Source organism: Artibeus jamaicensis, unplaced genomic scaffold, assembly GCF_021234435.1.
Source record: "Artibeus jamaicensis isolate MK-2021 breed Jamaican fruit bat unplaced genomic scaffold, CSHL_Jam_final contig_519, whole genome shotgun sequence".
In the NCBI taxonomy this organism is placed as follows: Eukaryota; Metazoa; Chordata; class Mammalia; order Chiroptera; family Phyllostomidae; genus Artibeus; species Artibeus jamaicensis.
In genome coordinates this window covers 19509210-19533610 of record NW_026521871.1, presented here as the reverse complement: position 1 = coordinate 19533610, position 24401 = coordinate 19509210, and the positions used below count along the sequence as shown (strand labels likewise).

General features: G+C 38.2%; 1 protein-coding gene and 1 pseudogene across 1 annotated transcript in view; one reads left to right on the top strand and one right to left on the bottom strand.

Moving 5' to 3' along the window:
* Positions 1-21064, top strand: part of LOC119044780 (small integral membrane protein 15-like) — a 32106-nt pseudogene extending 11042 nt beyond the window's left edge.
* Positions 1-24401, bottom strand: part of SYN2 (synapsin II) — a 197844-nt gene that overhangs the window by 144720 nt on the left and 28723 nt on the right. The gene's annotated exons all lie outside the window — the stretch shown is intronic.

Here is a 24401-nt window from a genome sequence, read left to right as displayed (position 1 = left end):
CCATCAAGAAGTATAACCCTTATAAACATATATGTACCCAATATATAAAGAAAATCTTGGAAGACTTCAAAAAAGATATTGATAGCAACACACTCATAGTAAAAGATTTTAACACCCCACTGTCAACAATGGACAGATCTTCCGAGCAAAGAATCAACAAGGATATTGTGGCATTAAACAACACCCAAGATCAAATAGACTTAATGTACACAGAGCCTTTTACCCTTGTGAAAGTGGACCCCATAACCTTGCCAGAGGTGCAGAACAATGTAGCAACTCCTCTCTCAGCACAATACCCTCTACTTGTGTTCCTATAATAAAGAATATTCTTCACTGAAAGATACCAAGAGAACCTAAAGAAATGGACACTATAGATCCCCTTGCCACATTCCTGTGAAGTCACCTTAAAGTCCTGTTAATCCAGAAAGCTATAATTTTTCTGCTAAAAATATCATGTAGGCTTTATTACTTCTTTTATCCTCAGAATCTGAGCTGCTTTTATTGAGAAGACACTTACACAATCAAAAGTAGAATCCTTAGCCCTGGCTGGTGTAGCTCAGTGGATTGAGCACGGGCCCTCGAACCAGACAATCGCAGTTCGATTCCCGGTCAGGGCACATTCCTGGGTTGCAGGCCAGTACCCTGCAGGCCAATTCCCAGCAGGGGATGCACGAAAGGCAACCATACATTGATGTTTCTCTCCCTCTCTCCTTCCCTTTCCCTCTAAAGATAAATAAATAAAATCTTAAAAAAAAAAAAGTAGAATCCTTGTCCACATTTTTCTAATGACTTGGCTATACTCCTTTTCACAGGCACTTGCCCTTTTGCTATTCTCCTTCCTTCTGAATCTGTTTTCTCTATATTTAAAATGAATAAGTTAGATGATCACAAGGTCTACAAATCTACAGAATTATTCCAAATTGGAGCCATCACTGTCAAGGAATCTACACTTAATGAAGGGAGTACTTTAGGATCTGCTGATCAAATATTCTTGCAAAGAATTATAATGACAGTCTAAGAAGAACTGCTAAAATTGGTTTATGTTGTGCAGGTCTAGTGCCTGCTTGGAATTCTCCAGGGTACTAATCCCATCTCTCCCTGGTTTCTACTCTGAAAGTAAGCTGGTTTCCAAATCAGTCAACCACCCAGACAGAGGTGTGGCACAAATATGCACTGCCCAATGGATATACAAGTGAACAAAAGAGAAGAACATCATAAAAGAAAACATCACAGAACTGCAAAAACAAATTATTCAAACCATGGTTTTTCATTCAACATGAATTAGCCACTTCACAGGAAGTCGTATACCATTTCCTATACACCCCAAAGCCATCTATAGCACTCTGATACCAGACTAGAACCTAGGGTCCCTCAACCTTCAATCCAGTGTTCTTTCCACAATTCCTCCCTAATTCACTTTTGAACCTCAATGTAAAATTTCCAAAATTTATACTAAACCAAAAGAATTCGGACTATCTTACTTACATTACACCTAGCATAATGGCCTGACATGTCCTAAGTGTTCAGTAAATGTTTGATAATGAATGACAAATAGAAGACCTTAAGCATTTCTAAACTTCAAGTGCTTACAAGTTTCACTGTCTCCTCCCCAAATTCCTAAGACCCTAATAATCCTATCATACACGGTCAGAACTCAAGGATTGACACACAAGCTTCTAGGGCTTAGGTCTGCATGTGACTGCAAAGTTAATAAACAAGCTGATATGATGAATAAAAGTAGAGACTACTATGTTTACTGCTGCAATTTCAATATAGTGATTATAAACAGGGATATAAAATCAGACAAACTTGGTTTGAACCCCAACTATTACTTACTTACTACATGACTTGGGCATATTATTTGCCTTTCCTAAGCAAAATTTGATTTATTTATAAAATTAAAGAAATACAGTATGTACCCTCATAAGACTGATGAGAGAATTATGTAAAATACTATATTAAAACAACTTACTAGGTAGGCACCCCTTATATTGTCTTATTTACTGTATAACTGGCATGATGTCTGGCTTATAATTAGTGCTCCATGTTATCATCTTTACAATAAATCACTAGATTCTATAACTAAATTAAAGACTTTATGTGTGAAAAATAGTCTCAAAAGAATTCAAATAATTTGTACTTAAAAAAAATAATGAGGGCTTCCAGTCAAGATGGCAGAGTAGGGTAGATGCAGTACTCCTATCCTCCCACACCCACATCAAAATTACAACCGAACGACAGAACACCATCATTCAACACTGCCTTTAGTCTAGCTGAAAAGAAGTCCTACAACTAAGGATATAAAGAAGAAGCCAAGTCAAGCCTAGTAGAAAGGGTAAAAATTCAAATGGGCTGGTCCCACATCCACATGCACTGGAAGGGATATCTCAGATACAAGGTCACCCCCTGAGGAGCTAGGGACCCCAGTCCATGCATGGTACCAGTGTCAGAAAGAGTCACCATAACTTCTGGCTGTGAAAACCAGCAAAGAATGTGGCTGAATGAGACAGAAGGCTTCTGGAGTCCCAGTCATTTCTCTTAAAGTATATATGCACAGACTTCTCAGAATCACTCACTCTGAGCTAGAGCACTAAGGCAGCAGCTTGAAGGGCACCAGAGACATACCGGGAGGAACTTAATGGTCTAGCATAAGGGAAAGGTTTAAGGGGCAGCTGTTTCCCACAGTGAAGTGCAGGCAAAGACCATTGTTCCTTTTCTAGGCCTTCTTCACACTGAGCCAGCAGGCAGGCACCATATCTGAGTCTCCATTAACCTGGCTAACACTGTTCACCCCACCCTGGTAATGCTCTGAAAACCTGCTCCACCCAATTTACAGGTCCACCCAAGATATTTCCAGTCGCTTTTCCAGCGGGGCAGAGGGAGTCACAGAAAATACTCAGTCAACAAGAGACAAATAATGGGCATTTTGCCTTTAAAACGGCAGCACTTGGAGAATAGAACACTTCAAGTGTGTACATGATAGAAGGTCTCACAAGAAACAAGTATGAAGGAAACTGAAATACTCTCACACCAGTGTTACTTGCTAATTTATTGAAACACCCTCAAATCTGAACAGTTAGGGTAAAAAGCATGTTAATAGCTCTCTTCAAATTACAGAGAATATTCACATACTGCCTCCTTAACATCTACAACAACCAAAAGAGAAAGGCATCATAAAGAACTTTCCTGCAAGTGTTACAAATAAAAGCAATCTGTCTTAAGAAATCCGCCAGATGATTCTGATGAACATCAAAGTTTGAGAACCATGGCCCCTGTCCATCACTCTCATCCTATCTTCTTTTTTCTCTTTATTCAACTTGGATTCTATAACCTAGTATTTCAATAACCTAAATTTCCTTTCTCATTATTCTGTCCACCTCATAAAATCTCAAAAACCTTTGATAAGCTCAAGTATCCATCTTCTCCAAATGTGTCCCCAAGTTGCTGAGGGATGCCATTAAAAAAAGAAAGAAAAACAGGGAGATTGGCACCTCAACAGGCCGTCAATGGTCAATAAATCATGTGTTTGGTCAAAAGACAATGGTAATTTCAAATCTTATTCTTTCCCTTCAGATAGCACTCTTTCTCCTCTCTCCTTTCTCATTCTCAGTAGATGACCTAGCCTCCTACTTAGCAAAAAAAAAATAGAATCCACCAGATGGATACATCCTCAACTTCTCACCATCTAATATATATACACAATTTTCTGTATCTTCACCCATATTCTCATCCATCCCTTCTGTTAAAATGATAAATTGGGTGGCCCTCCTCTTATCTAAGACCTGTGAGCTGAACCTGATGTCCTTTTTCTCTTACATTATCAATGAAAGAAAACTTACATTATCAATTATTCTCTCTCCATATTATTGACCTTTTCCTTAATTATAGCATATTATTGGCATCTTAGTATATGTAATAAAATACCATACCATCATGGAAAAAAAGAGTATAAAACTTTTCTATCCTCTTATGGAACAGTTATACAATATGGTCTCCTGAAGTTCAAATCCATATACCCAATTGCCCATAGCCATCCTCTACTTAGATGTCTCACAAGCACTTCAAACACAACATGTCTAAAATAACTCTCAATTTCCCCTAAAGATCTATTCCTTCAGGATCCTGCAGTACTCTTCATCTCAGAAAACAGACCCGCATCTACCCAGGGTCCCAATCGGAAACCTAACTGGCATACTCTTCTCTCTCCCTCTCCTTTACTTCCCGTCTAACCGATCATCAAGTTCTGACAATCTTACCTGTTAAAAACTTCTTTTATTATTCTACCTGTCTCCATCTCCACTGCCACTATCTTTGTCCAAGTCACCATCATATCTTAGCTGGGTTTCCACAATAGCTTTAAAAAAAATGTATTGGCCCTGGTTGACGTGGCTCAGTGGATTGAGTGCCGACCTGTGAACCAAAGGGTCGCTGGTTCCATTCCCAGTCAGAGCACATGCCTGGGTTGCAGACCAGGTCCCCAGTCAGGGGTGCATAAGAGGCAACCACACATTAATGTTTCTCTCCCTCTTTTTCTCCCTCCATTCCCCTTTCTCTAAAAATAAATAAATAAAATCTTTAAAAAACATTTAGAAAATTTTACTGACACTGGTTAACAAAATTATATCAGTTTCAAGTGTACGATTCTAAAATACATCATCCATATATTGTATTGTGTTCACCATCCAAAGTCAAATTTCCCTCCTGTAATCACCATACTATTGTCTGTGTTTGAGGGTTTGTTTGTTGTTTTGTTTGTTTTGTTTTGTTTTGCTTAATCCCTGCACTTGTTGCACCCAGCCCCACCCCCAGCTTCCCTCCCTAAGTGAAATAAGCCAATCGGAGAAAGATAAATACTATATGATTTCACTTATATGTAGATTCTAATAAACAAAATAGAAACAGACTCACAGATATGCAATAGCCTTTTAAAAATATTTTATTGTTATTATATTATACTTGTCCCAAATTTTTCCGCCTTTGCCCTCCTCTGCCCAGCCCACCTCCCCCTCCCACAGTCAATCCCCACACTGTTGTCCGTGTCTATGGGTCATTCATACACATTCTTTGATTAGTCCCTTCCTCCTCCCCTCTGGTCACTGTCAGTCTGTTCCATGTTTCCATGCCTCTGGTTCTATTTTGCTCATTAGTTTATTTTGTTCATTAGATCCATCTTATACATGAGATCATATAGTATCTGTCTTTCACCAACTGGCTTATTTCACTTAGCATTATATTCTCCAGTTTCATCCATGCTGTCACAAATGGTAGGAGTTCCTTCTTTCTGTTGCATAACATTCCATTGTGTAAAAGTACTACAGCTTTTTGATCCACTGGTTTCCCAACAAACATATTTTTTCTCCTCCAATCCAATCTCCACTAGATTGTAACCACAGCAGTCATTTCAAAATAAACATCTAATCATTGCTCTCTTCTATCAAAACTGTCATAACTTTATTCCAATTTCTATTGGAATAAAATACAAAATCCTTAGCAAAGCCTAGAAACCTGTACAACACCTAGCCTCTACTTAGTCTCATTTCACATCACTCTCCTGCTCTACATTCTAGTCACACAGGGCAGCATTTTTCAAACTATGCTCTTTCCTTTTCAGGAGCTAAACAGATGTTCTTTCTCCTGGGATATTTTTCTAATTTGCCTTGCCAACTCCTATTTATACTTCAGGTCTCAATTTAAATGCAATATCCTCTGTGAAACCTTTTCCAACCCCTCAGGTTTGATCAAGTCAATTTTAATTCCTGCCTCCCACACATACAGTTTACCAGATATTAATTTACTTATTCATTCAGCAAATATTTATTGAGTACCTAAACTATACTAGTTGCTGTGCTATGAACAGACTGTAACTTTGAACAATACCAATGGTCTCTTTCCTGACTAAACTTATGTCCTAGTGGAAAATATGATCATTAAACAAATGATTATTTAATTACAGTTCTAATAAATACTATGAAGGAGAAGTACAGAGTGCTTTCACAATGAATGAATGTCTGGTAACTGGAGGAAGGAAGGAATTCAAATCTAGGTCTTCTGACTGATGCCAAAGTGCTTTTTTCCCTACTACACTTTGCTGTAAATTCAAGCTTCTCTTTTATTTCTAAGCATAACTAATTTTAACTGTTTTCTACTTAACTCCAGCAGATTCAAATTCTACACAGTTCCCTCCCATGCCTCTCAGAGGCAGTACTAAGCTCATCACCACTCAACATGGCAGTGCTCCACAGGGTCCAAAATCAGATCACTATGAACACTCTTCTGGGAGGGGGCAGGGACTTTGGAGAGTAAATGACATAAAAAATGGTTACAATACAGTGCAGGGCTATGTGGAGAGAACTACAGGAACACAAAAGATGGGAACAGTTTGTCTGGAGCCATATGATAAGTGAAAGTACTCTGTAAAATGTAAAACATCACTCAAAAGATTGTTATTAGTTATGGCAGTATTGTGCTGGTCTCTAAGCAATGGAATCCTTCAAGGACCAAAAAAAACCCCAATATATATTCAAATAGAAAATCAGTACAGCCATTTACTTATTTAACTCCCCCCCCAAAAAACCCCTAAATATATTTCTCCTCATTCACTCTTAGTATCTCACTATAACTCATTTTACACTTTACAAAATTCTATTTGTTTTACTCTATATAATCCTAATGCATCAGAAAAAAATGTTAAAAGTGTGACATTTTTAATTTATTATAATCGCATCTCAGTCATTAAGTTGTCACTAAAGTTAATAAAAAACATGAAAATACTAAAGGTAGTAAACTCCATTTAAATTCATTTTTTTGTGCAGATTTTGTTACACTACAGGTACAGCCACCTGGTGGTGGTATAGTGGAATGACACCGGATTGAAAGGGGACATGACCATTCGTTCATTCATTCAGTTACAGTTTACATTCAATATTATTTTGCATTCGTTTGCACTGGTGTACAGCATATTGGCTAGACAATCATATACTTTACAAAGTGTTACCACTGGTATTTCCAGAATCCAACTGGCACCATACATAGCTATTACTATATTATTGACTGTATTTCCTATGCTGTACTTTACATCCCCTGATCATTTTATAACTACTAATCTGTACTTTTCAATCCCTTCATCTTCTTCACCCAGTCCTCCCTCTTCCCCCTAGCAATGTCAGCTTGATATTATCTCTTTCATCTCTAAACTCTTATCATTTCTATAAATCTAATGCCACAGAACACAATAAAATATAGAAAATCTGTATTAGTGATATTTTTCTTATTCCCCAATAGCAGGAATATTCTATAATTCACAAGAACCACAACAAGGTAGAGTTATAGTTAAAAGGAATGCCAGTTGCTCCACTAGAAATCTCAGTGGCTTTATACACTTCTATAAAACTAGGTAATGATGACCCAAGATAAAGGAGAATTATTTTGATGGGTTCTAATGTTTAAGCAAATGTCTTCACCAGATTCCAAATGTCTCATACCTATTTCCTTAAAGATTTGGCCAAATGCTCACAGCTGGTAAGTGACAGTGCTATGATTTTGTAAATTATTGAGACATCAGTGCTCCAGTTTAAGGAAAACATAATGACAATTTAGCACCAAGAAGATCAGGCCACCAATCTAAATTATTCTGAATTTAAAAATCCTGCTAATTTCAAACAGGTATAAAGATAGAAGTAGCCCTGGCTGGTGTGGCTCAGTGGACTGAGCTCTAGCCTGCGAACCAAAAGGTTGCCGGGTGGATTCCCAATCAGGACATATACCTGGGTTGCAGGCCAGGTCCCCAGGAGGGGGTGCATGAGAGGCAACCACACATTGATGTTTCTCTCCCTCTCTTTCTCCCTCCCTTCTCCTCTCTCTAAAGATAAATAAATAAAATCTTTTTTAAAAAAAGGATAGAAGTAGGTATTGGACTTCCACCAAGATGGAGGCCTAGGTGGAAGCATTGTGCCTTCTAGCACAACTAGGTTTAAAAACAACAAAGTTTTAGCAACAAAAATGCAGCCAAACCACAGATAATTGAACTACACGGAAGTCTGACAACAATGAACTCTTCAGCCAAACCGGTAAGAGGGGCAGAGCCATCAGCAGAGCAGGGTCAGGCAGAAAGATCCACCAGACCGACCTGGCACATGTCCCAGGTGCGCCAGCAGCCCTGGGCGGATCCCAGGTATGGAGAAGCGGGCAGACCCACTGAGGGCTGATCTCAGTCACACATTAGCATGCAGATAAACCAGTGAAGGAGCTAGCAGTGAGATGGACCTTGCAGGCCCCAGCGGCAGAAAGCAGCAGAGGAGACTGCTATTTTCCCTCTCTGACCCTGCCCCCACTTGCAGTGTCACAAACCAGTGACCTGGGTGGCCCTGCCCTGGTGAACAACTAAGGCTCCACTCCTCATACCTAACAGTCACAAACAGATCAAAACATGGCTCAAGAACAACTCAGAGCCCCAGAGCCAAGAAATCTAAGTGACAAAGAAACAGCCAAACTTTCAGATGCACAGTTCAAAACATTGCTGATCAGGATGCTCACAGAACTGGTTGATTTTAGTCACAAATTAGAGGAACATATGGAAGCTAAACTATTTGAAATGAAGGGAAATACACAGGAAACCAATAGTGATGGAAAGGAAACTGGGACTCAAATCAAGGCAGTGGACCAGAACGAGGAAAAAAATGACCAAACAGAAAAGGATGAAGAAACAAGAATTCAAAAAAATGAGGAGAGACTTAGGAACCTTCAGGACATCTTTAAATGTTCCAACATCCAAATTATAGGGGTACCAGAAGGGGAAGAGGAACAGCCACCAGTGGAAAACTTATTTGAACAAATAATAAAGGAGAACTTCCCCAATCTGGCAAAGGAAATAGACTTCCAGGAAATCCCAGAACCTCAGAGACTCCCAAAGAAGTTGGACCCAAGAAGGAACATACCAAGGCACAGCATCATTACATTAGCGAAGATTCAAATGAAGGAGAGAATCCTAGAAGCAGCAAGAGCTAAGGGGACAATCACCTACAAAGGAGTTCCCATCAGACTGTCAGCTGATTTCTCAAAAGAGACCTTACAGGCAAGAAGGGGCTGAAAAGAAGTATTCCAGGTCATGAAATCCAAAGACCTACAACCAAGATTGCTCTATCCAGCAAAGCTTTCATTTAGAATGGAAGGGCAGATAAAGTGCTTCTCAGATAAGATCAAATTCAAGAAATTCATCATCACCAAGCCCTTATTATATGAAATGTTAAAGGGACTTACCTAAGAAAAAGAAGATAAAAAAGATGAACAGTGAAAAAACAGCAAACTCACAGTTATTTAGAACCACACCTAAAGCAAAAGCAAACTAAGAGGACAGTTAGATCAGGAGTAGAACCATAGAAATGAAGATCACATGGAGGGTTAACAACAGGGGAGTAGGAGAAGGAGAAGGAGAAGGGAGGAGAAGGTACAGAAAATTAGCATAGACAGTAGGTAGAAAATAGATAGGGGGAGGGCAAGAATAGTATGGGAAATGTAGAATCTAAAGAACTTGAGACACGTGGTCATAAACTAAAGGGGGGAATGGTGGGGGAGGGCGTGTGCAGGGTAGAGGGGAATGAAGGGGGAAATAGAACAACTGTAATGGCATAATGAATTAAATATATTTTTAAAAAATGACAAAAAATTAAAAAATGACAAGTAAATATACTTCTTAATGAGCCCAGTGTACTCATTTTAAATATAGTAAATGAAGGCTTAGAAAAGCTTGGTTAGACTTACTTTTTCAGTAAGGAGTATTATATTTACAAGTGTAAACTAGGCAAAAATATAATTTACTAATTTGTATATTTGAAAAGTCCTGGTTTTGAGTTCAAAGAACATAGCTGCTCATCACCTCTGTTTTGGCTTCACTCTCAGCCATAATTTCTCCTGAGAACCCCAATCTTACATCCTCCCAGCTTCATGTCCAGTATAAAAAATATGTATCTTCTCTAAAAGACTGGACAAAAGTCCGAGTCATACATCCAAAATGAGTTTAGTGCCCCTTCCTAACTCAACCTCCATGATCAGAAGAATGTAATAATCTAAATAGCAAGGCATGATTCACATGCCCATCCCTGAAGACAGGGATAAAGTGGGCTCTGTCCACAGCACAAGGCCTGAGTTCTGGGAAGAAGATGACTCTCCAGAGAAGTATCTGGGCACTGGTACTAAAAGAAGGGGAAATGAACTTTGGAGGGGGCAGGGCAAAACCAACAAAATCCACTATAATCATATATCCAAATAAGAGTCACATCTGGGGCCAGAACTCGCATTGTAACTTTCAATTAGGTGTTCTTTCCCTTACACTATGTTATCATACTATACTATTCTTCAGGAGGAAGAAACTATAAAATAGGATCTCAATCAACTCTAAGCCTTGAATTAACTGAATTTTTCAATGTTTTGCTTTGTTTCCTAAAAGATATTTTCATGAAAAGACAGATTCACAAAACTTCCAAGAAATAATTATGCGCCGTGTGGAGAGTTTCAACATCACTTTTGAAGATTATCTTGGTCTTACTATCTGTTTCCCATTGATATCTGGCAGGACCAGCTATATAAAATAGAGGGTAACCTACAAGGTTGAACAGTAAAGAGAATCAAAGATTCCCAGACTAGACCTCCACCTTACTACTTGTTAATATTTTTTAAAAGTCTACCACCAAATTCAATTGAATTTGGAAGGCCTATTGGGCTACCAGTTTTCCTAGAAAAATACAAACATCCTAGTAAGAAAACATCTTTAATTTACTCAACCAACATTTAATAAATGTGAAGCAAATGGCTAAGCATTTTAGGTACAGAATGAGAAAAAAACCTTCATTTTTTTAAAATATATTTTATTGATCATGCTATTACAGTTGTCCCATTTTCCCCCTTCACTCCCCTCCACCCTACACAACCTCCCACCCACATTCCCCTTCTTTAGTTCATGTCCATGTGTTATACTTACAAGTTCTTTAGCTTCTACATTTCCCATACTGTTCCTGCCCTCCCCCTGTCCATTTTCTACCTACCATCTATGCTACTTATTCTCTGTACCTTTCCCCCTCTCTCCTCTTCCCACTTCCCTCTTGCTAACCCTCCATGTGATCTCCATTTCTGTGGTTCTGTTCCTGTTCTAGTTGTTTGCTTAGTTTGTTTCTCTTTTAGGTGTGGTTGTTAATAATCATGAGTTTGCTGTCATTTTACTGTACATGTTTTTAACCTTCTTTTTCTTAGATAAGTCCTTTTAACATTTCATATAATGAGGGCTTAATGATGATGAACTCCTTGAACTTGACCTTATCTGAGAAGCACTTTATCTGCCCTTCCATTCTAAATGAAAGCTTTGCTGGATAGAGCAATCTTAGATGTTGGTCCTTGCCTTTCATGACTTGGAATACTTCTTTCCAGCCCCTTCTTGCCTGCAAGGTCTCTTTTGAGAAATCAGCTGACAGTCTGATGGGAACTCCTTTGTAGGTAACTGCCCCCTTATCTCTTGCTGCTTTTAGGATTCCCTCCTTCATTTTAATCTTGGGTAATGTAATTATGGTGGGCCTTGGTGTGCTCCACCTTGGGTCCAACTTCTTTGGGACTCTCTGAGCTTCCGGGACTTCCTGGAAGTCTATTTCCTTTGCCCAAATGGGGAAGTTCTCCTTTATTATTTGTTCAGATAACTTTTCCACCTGTTGCTCTTCCTCTTCTCCCTCTGGTACCCCTATAATTCAGATGTTGGAATGTTTAAAGATGTCCTGGAGGTTCCTAAGCCTCTCCTCTCTTTTTTGAATTCTTGTTTCTTCATTCTTTTCTGATTGGTTGTTTCTTCCTTCCTTCTGGTCCACTCCATGGATTTGAGTCCCAGTTTCCTTCCCATCACTATTGGTTCCCTGTACATTTTCCTTTATTTCACTTAGAGTAGCCTTCATTTTTTCATGTAATTTGCAGCCAATTCTGTGAGCATCCTGATTACCAGTGCTTTGAACTGTGCATCTGATAGGTTGGCTCTCTCTTCATCACTTAGTTGTACTTTTTCTGGAGCTTTGATCTGTTCTTTCATTTGGGCCGTTTTTTTTTTTTTTTTTTTTGTCTCAGCACACCCGTTACATGGTGAGGGACAGAGCCTTAGGTGTTCACCAGGATGGGGTAACACACATAGCTGGGTTGTGATGCCATATGTGGGGCAGGGGTCAGAGCGGGAACAATGGTGCTTGCTCTGCTCTCTGTCGGATTTCAGTCTCTTCCTCCACTTCCCACAAGCAAATTGGGGCCATTCTGGTGCTGATTCTCATGTGGGTGGGTTTGTGTACATCCTAGGACACTGTGGGTCTCTCCAATAAACTCTCCTGTGAGACTGGGAGTTTCTCCCAGCACTTCAACCCCCATAGGTCTTTTCAATTGGTATTTTGAGGCTTTATTTCAACATACTGAAACCCTGGGTTACATGGTCTGTCTCATTCCCCAGTTTCACCTGATTTCTCTGTGTGCAAATGTGGGATTGCCCAGTCTACCAGCCGCCTTGTGTGCCGTGCCCCTCCATAATCTGCCACCTTGCTGGGTCCACCAGCTGCTGCTCTGCATGCCCAGGGTCTGCCAGCCATCACTTTGCATGACCCCTTTCTGCCCAGCTGCCCACTTCCGCCCCTCCTACTGGTCTAGATGAATGTTTCTTCTTTAACTCTTTGGTTGTTGGACTTCCATAGAGTTCAACTTTCTGTCAGTACTGGTTGTTTTTTGTTTCTAAATTGTTGTTGTCCTTATTTTGGTTGTGCAAGACAGTATGTCTACCTATGCCTCCATCTTGGCCGGAAGTCCAAAAACCCATCATTTTGATGAGTTTGCAGGTGGGGAGGTAGACATGTAACATCATTATAAAATATGTGAAAGAGCTACGATAGATCTTTTATAAAATGATTTGGAATAGAGCACAGCAATCACACCAGAACAGAATTGAGAATCATGGACAACAAGGCTCAGAGATGGTACATACAGGGTATACCACAAGGGATAATGATGTCACTGAGAAGGAAGACAGGAAGAAACCAATGATGAACTTTGCCTTCTAAAGGTTGGCCTTGGAACATAGAAACTGGGGAAGAGGCAAGAGGGGAAAACAAATTCAACTAGCAATTAATTAGCAGATATTATAAATAAGGATTCCTCGTAGGCAGTATAGAAGATACAAAAATAAACAAGAGCTTCATCCTCAAGAAGCTTACAATACACTTGGCAAACAAGAAACAGGCAGAAATCACATATAAAAGTTGGACTGTGATAAATGCAATAAAACTGAACCAGATAAACTGCTACAGAGTTTTAGATGAGACAGAAAGATAAAGAGAGAGAAAGAATATTAGGTAAAGAGAAATTTCGGCAAGTGTCATCAAAGAGGTGTGAATATGTAGGAAGTGAGGAATAGGTACAGATGTTGGTGGAGTCAAATGCTGAAAGTCAATCCCAGAAGAAAAGTCTTATGAGACTTCTGGCCCTCTTTTAATTAATCCACCTTTCACATCTTTAACCATTCTAGTAGGGATGAACCATCACAATTCAGTGCCTAGTCACTTGGGGGGTCACAAAATAAATTCCTCAGGTAATCAACAGAAGAAATAATGCAGCTAAAAACAGAATGACTGAATATCCTTAAAACATGAGCTTTCTATTTTATCTTTCTAAGCCTTCTGTTTCTGACTGGTAAAATACAGGTAAATAACCCCTAATGTACTTAGAACAAACCTGGTATATATCAGAGACCTTTCAGTAAATATTAATTTTTCTTCCTTTCTGTATTCGTTTCCTAAGACTACCTTAACAAATTACTACAATTTCGTGTCTTAAAACTTGTAAAATGTATGCTCTCACAGTTTGAGAGGCTAGAAGTCTGAAATCAAGGTGTTTCCCCGAAGGCTGTAGTGGTCCATCAGTTCCTTCCTTATTCCAGCTTCTAGTGGCTATCAGCAATCCTTGCTGTTCCCCAGCCTAAAGCTACATAGTTCCCAGTTCTGCCTCCATCTTCTCACAGCCTTGTCTTCCCTGTTTCTCTGTGTCTCTTGTTCTTACAAAGACATTAGTCATTGGATTTAGAGTCTACTCTAAATACAGGATCATTTCATTTCAAGATACTTAATCACACCTATAAAGACCCTACTTCTAAAAATAGACACATTCTGAGGTGTTAGGTAGACACAAATTTGGGGGGAACACTATTCAACCCACTTAAACCTCCTTTCTTCAAATGCATTTGAGTCTGAAACATTCACAACATCTTTTATTATTGTTTAGTTTAGAAGAAAACATTGCCTCTTCATTGCACCTCCAGAATATTTCCATGGTGTTAAGTAACAATATTTACAAATCCCTCATGCAAAATTGGGATTTTTAAGAAAACCTCAGGCAAGTTGACATTTTCTACAAACCCCAAAACTTGGGCTCCAGTTCTGTCTCTACCAGTGAGCAACTGTGAGACCTTGGGCAAATTATACCAGGTCTCTAAGATTCAATTTCTTCATCTTTTAATGAGAATATCATAATATGGGGGAGAATCAAGTAAGACAATAAATGTGAAAGAATTTCATGAACTCTAAAATAAAATACAAATACTGGGTATTATTTACAAAATTCCAAAGTTTAATTATTTAACAAAACCTACTGATATGTGCCAGATGCCATCTTAAATACCATGGAGAAGCTACGATAAAATTATAAAATAGGAATCTGCTACTTCTGGCCAAGATGACACACCACACCTCCTTGCACAACCAAAATAAAGACAAAAATTTAGAAACAAACCCCCCCAAGAACTGACAGAAAATTGAACTGCATGGAAGTCCCACAACCAAGGAGTTAAAGAAGAAACATTCATCCAGACCAGCAGGAGGGGCGGAGTCAGTTGGCAAGGCGGGGGTTGAGGTGCTGGGAGAAACTCCCAGTCTCACAAGAGAGTTTATTGGAGAGACCCACAGTGTCCTAGGATGTACACAAACCCACCCACATGAGAATCAGCACCAGAATGGCCCCAATTTGCTTGTGGGAAGTGGAGGAAGAGACTGAAATCCGACAGAGAGCAGAGCAAGCACCATTGTTCCCGCTCTGACCCCTGCCCCACATATGGCATCACAACCCAGCTATGTGTGTTACCCCATCCTGGTGAACACCTAAGGCTCTGTCCCTCACCATGTAACGGGTGTGCTGAGACAAAAAAAAAAAAAAAAAAAAAACGGCCCAAATGAAAGAACAGATCAAAGCTCCAGAAAAAGTACAACTAAGTGATGAAGAGAGAGCCAACCTATCAGATGCACAGTTCAAAGCACTGGTAATCAGGATGCTCACAGAATTGGCTGCAAATTACATGAAAAAATGAAGGCTACTCTAAGTGAAATAAAGGAAAATGTACAGGGAACCAATAGTGATGGGAAGGAAACTGGGACTCAAATCCATGGAGTGGACCAGAAGGAAGGAAGAAACAACCAATCAGAAAAGAATGAAGAAACAAGAATTCAAAAAAAGAGAGGAGAGGCTTAGGAACCTCCAGGACATCTTTAAACATTCCAACATCTGAATTATAGGGGTACCAGAGGGAGAAGAGGAAGAGCAACAGGTGGAAAAGTTATCTGAACAAATAATAAAGGAGAACTTCCCCATTTGGGCAAAGGAAATAGACTTCCAGGAAGTCCCGGAAGCTCAGAGAGTCCCAAAGAAGTTGGACCCAAGGTGGAGCACACCAAGGCCCACCATAATTACATTACCCAAGATTAAAATGAAGGAGGGAATCCTAAAAGCAGCAAGAGATAAGGGGGCAGTTACCTACAAAGGAGTTCCCATCAGACTGTCAGCTGATTTCTCAAAAGAGACCTTGCAGGCAAGAAGGGGCTGGAAAGAAGTATTCCAAGTCATGAAAGGCAAGGACCAACATCTAAGATTGCTCTATCCAGCAAAGCTTTCATTTAGAATGGAAGGGCAGATAAAGTGCTTCTCAGATAAGGTCAAGTTCAAGGAGTTCATCATCATTAAGCCCTCATTATATGAAATGTTAAAAGGACTTATCTAAGAAAAAGAAGGTTAAAAACATGTACAGTAAAATGACAGCAAACTCATGATTATTAACAACCACACCTAAAAGAGAAACAAACTAAGCAAACAACTAGAACAGGAACAGAACCACAGAAATGGAGATCACATGGAGGGTTAGCAAGAGGGAAGTGGGAAGAGGAGAGAGGGGGAAAGGTACAGAGAATAAGTAGCATAGATGGTAGGTAGAAAATGGACAGGGGGAGGGCAGGAACAGTATGGGAAATGTAGAAGCTAAAGAACTTGTAAGTATAACACATGGACATGAACTAAAGAAGGGGAATGTGGGTGGGAGGTTGTGTAGGGTGGAGGGGAGTGAAGGGGGAAAATGGGACAACTGTAATAGCATGATCAATAAAATATATTTTAAATAAGATTATAAAATAATTTACCACTTAATTATGTAGAAATTACTATATATGTTTGATAGAACAGAGAAGACAGTGATCAATGCTACCTTAAAGGAAGAAGAAATTGAGCCAAGTCTTACAGGAAGGTTTTAGCTAGAGAAGAAAGGAATGAATGGGGAGAAAGATAAGACCTTAAGACCAGATATAACAAATTTCAAAGCTAGATAGTGTGCTTAGACTTGATGCAGAGCATCAGCTACTGGAGGTACCTAAATGGAGATCGCCCTAATGAAAGCAGGGTTTTGGGTGGGGAAATCCTAACAGTGTTTACCATCTAAATTGGCAGGAAAGAGACTAAAGGCAAAGACACCAACTAAAAGGCTGTGGCCCTAATCCAGAACATGGCTTGTTTTTTCCCCACTGGTTGCTAAAATCATGACTGACAACAAGAATTATAATTTCTGGAAAGCCACTTACTTCTTAGGCAATAATTCAGAGTCTTTCCCAGGGTTTTTTCCTATGCTAACCTTCCTAAACCAATCACTGGACTATAAAGAAATTTCTATTTCACATTTTTTATAATCTCGGGGCAGAAAAGAAATACGGAGGAGACACAGGCAATCCAATCCAATGTAAAAATCTTCAATATGGACTGGGGGAGTCATCCACTGGAAGTCACATTTCTGTTTTAACACTTCAGCCTAAAAAATGCCCATTTCACCAAAGCCATGGTCCCTGAAAACAACCAAAGTCAAATATATCAGCTCCTTGATGGAACACTTAGGAAGCTCTTCATAAGGAAAAATTAGAGTTTGCCATTGCTAGAGTGGCAAGAGGAATAACATGATCCTGCAGCTTTTGACAGAGATTCATGCCATACCCAGTAGTGTCTGGCTGCAGGGAGGCAGGTCTGAGTCAGTCTGTCAGGCAATGAAATCCTCACTCCATCTGCTCTGAGGGAGTTGTCTGCCAAGTTTGATGCCTGGACACATGAGCTTCCACTCCCACACCCACCACTTTCTCCTCTGAGAAACAGAAACAAAATCTGTTTCTAAGTTTCATCTTTTTTCCTCTTCCAAAAGCCCAGCTCTAAGAAACTACCTGTCAATTATAGGTTATAAGAAAGAATAGAGAAGCACATATTCCCCAGATAACTCCAAATGGGCAAGATGACTACAATACAACATTCAACGAGCAAAAGCTGTCTGGCTTTTCCATTGTTACCACATTAGTTCCTTGTCAGTACTTCATTTTCTTCCTTTACTTCTCCATCTTTCTTTTTTTTATTTTCTTTTTTGAATGAAATGCTGAATATATTAAAAATGTGACATATACAGAAGTTATAAAGCTTACTAATGAAAAGAACATTCATGGACCTAACATTCACTTTAAGAAGCAGAACTTACATTGGTAAGAACTTACCATTAAAGCTCTCTACCACACCTTCCTGCCTCACCTTGGCTTCCATCAGAAGTAATCACGTACTACATAATGTCAGTGATGGTCCACATTTACAATGATGGTCCTATAAGATTATAATGGAACTAATAAATGCCTGTCGCCTAGTAGCTATCATAATATCATAGCACAATGCATTACTCACATGTTTATGATGATGATAGTGTAAACAAACCTACTGTGCTTCCAGTTATATAAAAGTATATAGCATATAATGTTAACTATAATATATAATACTTGATAATGATAATAAATGACTATGGCACTGGTTTATATGTTCACTATAGTATGCTTTTTATCATTAGAGTGTACTCTTTCTATTTACAAAAAAAGTTCCAGCAGCTTCATGCATCTTGTGCTTCCCATATCTCTAAATTGCATCATTTTCTCTTGTGCTTGATTTAATCTCATGTTCTTTGGTACTACATGCTATACAGGCTTATAGCCTAGGAGCAATAGGCTATACCATCTAGGACTGTGTAAGTATACTCTATAATGTTCACACAATACCAAAGCCACTTAACAATGCATTTCTCAAAATACATGCCTGCTTTTAAGTGGTGCATAACTGTAATTACGATACAGAATTTTGTTACCATTCTTCTCTCCTTTTCTAGTTCTAGCAGAACTAGATTAATTTGCTAATACAAAGACCTTCTACCTACTTTTCCACTCCAAAGTCAGCTTTCACTGCCTTTTCTGCCTGGAACTACATAGTTGTCAGCTCTTCTCTCGTCAAATTCCAATCATCTTTAGGAAGCTGAATCTGCATAAAATCATTTTATTATCATTATTAAGTATTATGCACTATATGTGACTACATGTGCTCTACTTTTATATGGCTGGCAGCTGAAAAACCAAAAAACAAAAGAGAAAAACTTTACCTCTATGTTTTCTCATCTACAACAATGGGACACCACTACCCAGGATACATTTAAAGATTAAGTGACCTTCACCTAACTAGCATAAAGGTAGAAGTTTAAATTAAGATAATGTGTGTAAAGGCTTTTAGTATGGTGGTAGTACAGAGTAGTTACTGATGAAACTACTCTGATGAAATGAATTATCTTCCAATTCTCTCAGCATAATCTCAGCAGATGTTAAACATACTTTGCCCCAGCTATAAACCAAAAGCTATCACACCAAATCTAGCAATATATAAAATGTATTATATACCATGAATGAGAAAGTTGGTTCAAGATAATGAAAATCAGTCAATGTAATATATTAATAGAATAAAGGACAAAAACCACATGATCAGCTCAATAGATACAGAAAAAGTGTTAGACAAAAATCCAACACCCTTTCATCATAAGAACATTCAGCAACCTGGGAATCAAAGGGAACTTCCTCACCTGATAAAGGGCATATATAAATAAAAACACAGTTAACATTACACTAATAAAGACTGAAGCCTTTCCCCAAAGATCAGGAATAAGGCAAAGATGTCTGCTCTCTCTTTTACCAAAGATTATATTAGTTTCTAAACAGTACAATTAGGCAAGAAAAATAAAAGGCATCCAAATTGGAAAAGAAGTAAAACTATATTTAAAGATGACATAATCTAGTATGTAAAAATTCTAAGGAATACAAAATGTACTATTAGAGCTAATAAATGAACTCAGCAAGGTTGCAGGATACACAATCAACATACCAAAATCAGTTGTATTTCCATAAATTGGTAACAGATCATTTAAAATCAAGAAGACAATTTCATTTATAACATTAAAAAGATAATAAATGTTTAAAAGGAAGTATAAGGCTTATACAAGAAAAACTACAAAACACTGAAAGAATTAAAGAAGATCAAAATAAATGGAAAGACAATTATGTTCATGGACTGGAAGACTTCATAAATACCAATAACCTTCTAATTAGTCTATAGATTCAATGCAATCCCTATGAAATTTCTAGCTGTCATTTTTGCAGAACTGACAAACTGATTCTAAAATCCATAAGGAAATTCAAGGGACCCAGAAGAACTAAAAATCTTAGAAAACAACAAAGTTGGAGGACTGACACTTCCCAATTTCAAAACTTACTATAAAGCCACAATAATAAATATAGTCTGGTACTTACTGGTATAAAGATGAATAAAGGATCACTAAGATCCATTCAATCAATGGAATAAAACTGAACATCCAAAAAAGAATCCATAATTCTACGGTGAACTGATTTTCAAAAATGTTGTCAAGACAGTTCAATGGAAAACAATGCTCAGAAAAACAGGTATTCACATGTTTAAGAATAAAGTTGTACTCCTCCCTTACACAAAATGTAAAAATTAATGCAAAATGGATCAAAGACCTAAATGGAAGCAATGAAACTATATAATAACTCTTAGAAGAAAACATAGGTTTAAAACTTTGTGACCTTGAAATAGGCAATGGTTTCCTAAATATATACCAAAAGCACAAGCAATAAAAGAAAAATAGATAACTGTACTTCATTAAGATTAAAAAACTTTGTACTTTAAAAAATACTGTCAATAAAAATAAATAAGTAAAAAGTACAATCAAAAGTGAGAAGACCAGGCTCCAGCCTGGCATATACAGAATCCAAACCTTCTCTCAGAAATATATGGTAGAGCCCTGGCTGGTGTGGCTCAGTGGATTGAGCAAGGACCTGCAAACCAGAAGATTATGGTTCGATTCCCAGTCAGGGCACATGCCTGGGTTGCAGGCCAGTTCCCAGCAGGGGATGCACGAGAGGCAACCATACATTGATATTTCTCTCCCTCTCTCCTTCCCTTCCACTGTAAAGATAAATAAATAAATAAAATCTTTAAAAAAATATATAGTAGAGCTAAAGAAGATAATCAACCAAAGTCATCCATCTGAAATTATAATTGACTCACCATTAATCTCAGGACAAAATCAGAGATCACAAATCAAGCATAAGCCCCCTTTCCTAAGACCACTACAAAGACATTTGATATAAAGGCTTAGGCTGAGTATGTTGTGGAACGGGCTGCAAAGGGTCCATATGGCTTCCTTACAACAGTTATTTTGGCCCTTACTCCATTGTTTCTAGTGAATACTGTACTGTTCTGGAAGTTGGCCAAGATGTTTGAGGTCAGGGGAAAGGAGCAAAAGAAGAAATAAAAATATCAATAAAGTATTGCAAAAGCTAAACAACTAAAAAAGACTGAAACAATGAACAGGTTCTGCAACCAGAGGAAAATCATTTGAAAAATTTTGCAGCTTTGGAAGGACTCTCTAAGGTCTCTTTTCTGTATTTATGACAGAATTTAGTAAAGTCTGAGCATACTGGAAGAATCATGTTAGTTCTGACCTCTATTATAGCAACTTTTAGGCTTCACTATAGAAGTCTGACAGTTTTTATAAACTGGTATTTATTATGCTACAAATTCTTTATAACCGACTTGGTCATTTGCCACTTTGCAACTTATGTCCTGAAATGTAAACATCCTGTGAAGAAAAAAAAAAGACTTTAGATTATGAACTCTATTCAAATAAATTAAAATGGGGTCCTGTTATGGACAAAGGAAACTAAGAATGTAAAAATTAAAATTGTCCTGAGGTAAAAAGTGTGCTTTGGCTTAAAAGAAATACAGTACATTAATTACATCTTTTAACATTATTGCTGATTGCTTAAAATAGAATCATTTCTGGCTTTCTCAAAGCAAAATATTAATCAATGAGTCCTATTTTCTCATTTTAGCCCTTGAGATACTGGTAATGAACAGAAATTCTGCCCCTTTAAAATCTAATTTTATAAACAATTCTATTTTCTTGAATATGTAGATTAGCATCTACTGGATATAACAATTTTTATATTTATGAACACTTCTATTTATCAATAAAACAGTGCAGCCACATTGGAAAACAGTCTGGCAGTTCCTCAAAGAGTTAAACATAGAATTACTATATAACCCAGCAATTCCACTCCTCAGTATATACCTAATAGAACTGAAAACACTGTGTTTACATAACAACTTGTACACAAATGTTCATAACAGCATTATTCATAATAGCACCAAAATGGGAACAACCCAAGTCAAATGTCCACCAACTAATGAATAGGTAAATAAAAGGTGGTACATCCATACCATGGAATATTATATAAAATGGAATAAAGGATAAAATTCCATAAAAAGAACTAAGTTTTAATATATTCTATAATGTGGATAAAACTTGAAAACATTATGCTAAGTGAAAGAAGTTGAACATAGAAAAAGAAAGGGCCACATTGTATAATTCTGTTTACATGAAATGTCTAGAATAGGCAAATCCACAGAGACAAAAAGTAGGTAAGTGGTTGCCTGTGGCTAGGGAAAGGAGGCATGGAGAATGACTGCTAATGGGTATGAGGTTTCTTTCTCCAGTGAGGAAGATGTTCTGAAATTAGTGGTGATGCTTATGTAACCCTCTGAATATACAAACACTAATGAAATTGCACACTTTAAAAAGGTGAATTTTATGGTATAGAAATTATATCTACATTTTTTTTTAAAGCCCCAGCTACACTTCATACCAACCTCACTCCCTACTATGATTCGCTCCTGGAGATTATCTAAAATCACCATTGGCCACAGCATGTTTCATTCCCAAAGTGAAATAAGTACTAGAATTTCTTACAACTCTTTACTCTCTATACTTCATGAAGGTTACTCTTCTGATCAAGGGTTGATTCTCAAATCCTGTTTCCTAACCTTGCTGCCTAAAGTCCTCTCCCTAAACATTTTTCCATTGAGCAACAAAATTGCTATGACTCTAATAGCACAAATATTCTGTTTTCAGAGTCATGAAAGGGAAAAAACATGGATTTTGAATTCACACAGAAAAATTTCAAATTCTCATTTTCACTTTCTAGCTGCATGTAACTTTGGGGAAGTTACTTAACCATCAGCTCATATGTAAAATGGCAATAACATTTTTGGTGGAGTGTAAGAATTCAATAAGATAATGTATGTAAACTGCCTGGTCATAGTAACTTTTCTGATAATGTCAGTTCACTGTTTCTCACTGTTTTGTAAAATGGATGAAGTTGATACTGTCCCCAACTGGGCAGGTACTGTGCCCCAATCTGAAACCTGTCCTCCACCAGGATCGGACTTGTGAGATCTAGAGACATCTCAGGGGCACAAATAGGTGAGACATCCACTTTAATTGGGAACCTGATTCCCAGCCTGCTGCAATTCACAGGCTCATTATGTCAGGCTCTGAGTTTCTCTAAGCACGGAGAAAGGTATTTGACAGGAGAATGAAAAGGCACACTGCTCCAATTACTGCAAATGAAATGCATTACAAATAAACATATGTTTCCAGGGAAAGAATGAAGAGACCTTTTAGGGAGAGAAGCTGAGAAGCCTGAGCCACAAGGCTGACTCTAATTTTTTACACAAGAGATAAAATTACAATCTCGCCATTTCCACCATTGATGATGAGTTTAAATGCAAGGACACCACTTGAGTTTATTAGGGTATGGAAACTTGCTGCCCATCAGCAAAGCCACCCCCAAGCCCCTTCCCTTTTGTTTTACACAAGTGTTTACATATATATCCAAAACCCTGAGCCAATTAAGAAGAAATTAGCCCCGGCTGGTGTGGCTCAGCTGATTGAGTGCTGGCCTGCCAACCAAAGGGTTGCTGGTTTGATTCCCGCTAGGGGCACATGCCTGGGTTGCGGGCCAGGTTCCGTCGTATACTATAGGCAACTACATATCAATATTTCTCTCCTACTCTTTCTCCTTCCCTTCTCCTTTCTCTAAAAATTAATAAACAAAATTTTTAAATAAAAAAAGAAGAAGGAATTAATGTAGACCTCAGGTCACCAAGTCTCTCCCTAATCAAAACATTTCTGAGTGTGTGTGCACCACAACTGCCATAGCTGGTAGATGAGGAGACCTGAGTCTAGAGGAACAGAAAAGTTATTAAGCAGTACTAACTCAAATGATATTTCCAATTCTTCATTGGTCCTCACCATTATAACATTCAAGTCCCTTTACAAAGTAGCCGAGTGACTGACCCTCCCACCCTCATCTCCTAGCACCAAAATTTTCCCCTCTCCATCATACGAAATATATACACCAAGTATACATTTTTCCAAAACAGCAATGTCTTTCATGCCTTCCTGTCTCATTCCTTTACCCAAAATGCCTTATTCCTCCTAAACTCCTAATTCACCTAGTAAACTTCTACTCTTCAAGTCCAGCTCAGTTGCCTCCTCTTTGTTTAATCCTTCCGCAACCCCCTACTTTAGACAAAATTAATTATATCCTCTCTGTTCCCTCATGGCAGTCAAAGAATAGCATGAAGGCCTTGTATGGATTTTTTAATGTGTTAAGGATGAAAATTTCATTTAGGTTTACCACTCATAATATTTCAGTTTTCACAAAGTGATACTTTCAATTAGTAAAGACTGTCTAGTGGATTTCAATATAATCCTTTGCTTTAACTCAGAAAGAAGCTCAACAGATATACGACAAATCAGAGTTGCTCTGATTGTCATAATATACAGAGAATCCAAAATATGTCTAACTAGGATCTGCCCACAATTGGCCCTG